Genomic DNA, 2290 nt, shown 5'->3' on the forward strand with positions numbered 1-2290 from the left:
GCCCCGATTCCTGCCATGAGATTTGAATCTCGGGAATCTATTGGTGGTTGGTCGGCCATCTTTGGTGATGTCACTGTCCAAGATGGCCACCGCAAAAAGGGCGCAAATTCTTTTTCGGCCTTTTCAGTGGGTCTCTGGCAGGGGCAATCGTCTCTTACCGCGTCTTCGGTTCCGCGATGAAGTCCATGTTGGTCGGGGCTGAGTTTATTAGCTTGAGGAATTTCTTTTTGAGGTCGCTCTCCTTGCATGCTGCATTTTCGGATTTGTTTTCTTCCTTGTTAGATCTGGTTGGGGTGCCTGGGTTGGAAGGCTGATCACTCGCCTCTGGCATCTCTCCTTGCATGGTTCCCGCCGAAGTAGTTGCTCTGCCATCTTCTTCGTGAATGCCCTGGTATTCACTCTGCTCGTTGCTCCTTTCGGCTTGGAGTTCCTTGGCATATCCTGGAGTGGTTTGGGCTAATTAACCATCCTCTGCTACCATTTTGTTAAAGGTGTTCAAGGATCAAGCCCAATAACTCCATCACACAAGCATTCATTTAATTAAAGGTCTTTATTCATAACATGTCTCTTCCTTACAGGTGTTGGACTGGAACTGGAACTGGACCGCATGGCTGGACTTTAAGTACCTGTGGGGCGGAGCTAAGGTAAGGAGGGGTCAATGGGTAAGGGTGGACCCTGGGAGTTAATCTCATCAGCTCCCAGCCCCCTGGCACGGGCATGAGGTCAGGTATTTATATGTGACATTTCAGCACAGTCCAATATTTTCTTAATAATTTCTTCATCAGTAATTATCTTCTCTCCTTTCCAATTTTTGGCAAATACAATTCTAGCTGCTGTTAAAATGTTCACAATTAAGTATTGTAGTTCTTCATTCAATGTCTCTGGTAGAATCCCCAATAAAAATATCTCTGGTTTAAAATCAATATGTCTCTTTATCATTTTTTCTAACCATGTATGTATCTTCGTCTAAAATCTCCTTGCTTCCGCGCATGTCCACCACATATGGTAATAAGATCCTGGAGTTTGATGACACTTCCAACATTTCTCCAATTTATTCTTGAACATTCTTGCTATTCTCGTCGGGGGTAAATGCCACCTGTAAAACATCTTATACAAATTCTCTTTATATGCTGTTGACAAATCAGTCCCTACATTATAATAACGTGGTTAAAATCAGGCTCCCATGGAGAATATGTCTCTAACCTATGCCAGAAAGCAGGCAATGACAAGCCTTACACCCACGGAAAAAGTACATTGACAAAAGAATACTTCGATATATAGAAACGAAAAAAGTAGATGGAACCGTCTCATGTTGACAAATCGGTCCCTACATTACAATAACGCGGTTACAATTGCTTAAAGCATTGTAAGCCGCCCTGAGTCTCCGGAGAAGGGCGGCATATAAATCAAATTAAAAAAAAAAATCGGGCTCCCATGGAGGATATGTCTCTAACCTATGCCGGAAAGCAGGCAATGACAAGCCTTACACCCACGGAAAAAGTACATCGACAAAAGAATACCTTTATATATAAAGTTGCAAAAAAAAAGTTTTCTGTTGTTCAGTATGCAATGTGTGTGTGTGTCCTGTTTGTGTGGTGGTTTCCTGCATAGAAAGAAAAGCAAAAAAGACAAAACGCCAACTTGGCAGTAGAAAGGGGCATATTTTCAAGGAGCAGAGTGGCGCAGCGGAAGCGTGCTGGGCCCATAACCCAGAGGTCGATGGATCGAAACCATCCTCTGCTAAGAATGATGGTCCTTTCTTTTTGTCTTTTCGCTCCCAGAGATAAGCACTGATTTAACCTATAATCGCCATCCGATGCTTAATGTGCTAATTTTTCTATTGTGCGCCGCTTTGGGAGAAAGGGAGAGAATGACAAAGGTCCGTGAGCAATTCTGATCAGAAGATTGATTGATGGGTGTAGCCTGCTGTTGCTCTTTAGGAAAGAAATCAATTTCACACGTGCAGAAATACACGACTGGAAGCTTTAATATATGAATTGCATAAGAATCTCCGCAGATTCACAGCCTTTTCCTGGTTCTGGGCACACCGAATCGATGGAAATTAAAATCTGAAATGAAAACAGAACTGCCATCTCAAATGCCATTTCCTTAGCCCAGTGTCATGAGATCTAACTCCCAGGTTGTGGAATGTCGTCTTTTCCAACCTCATTAAAAAATGAAGCAAAAATCCATTTCGGCAATTTTTGTAAAGGCTGAGAAAGGATGACGGAACTAGGCAGGTCTGCTTTAGTATGGTTTGCAGATGGCAAGATAGTTTGTCAAAACGGGT

General features: G+C 42.9%; 1 non-coding gene across 1 annotated transcript; it reads left to right on the plus strand.

Annotated features, from left to right (window-relative positions):
* Window positions 1-1671: 1671 nt before the first annotated feature.
* TRNAM-CAU (transfer RNA methionine (anticodon CAU)) lies at window positions 1672-1743 on the plus strand. The gene has a single exon. It is a non-coding gene; the product is annotated as a tRNA-Met (tRNA).
* The last annotated feature ends 547 nt before the right edge of the window (window positions 1744-2290 follow it).

The sequence above is a fragment of the Pituophis catenifer genome, unplaced genomic scaffold, assembly GCF_029215685.1.
Source record: "Pituophis catenifer annectens isolate HBS135680 unplaced genomic scaffold, rPitCat1.0.hap2 SCAF_15, whole genome shotgun sequence".
NCBI classification, from domain to species: Eukaryota; Metazoa; Chordata; class Lepidosauria; order Squamata; family Colubridae; genus Pituophis; species Pituophis catenifer.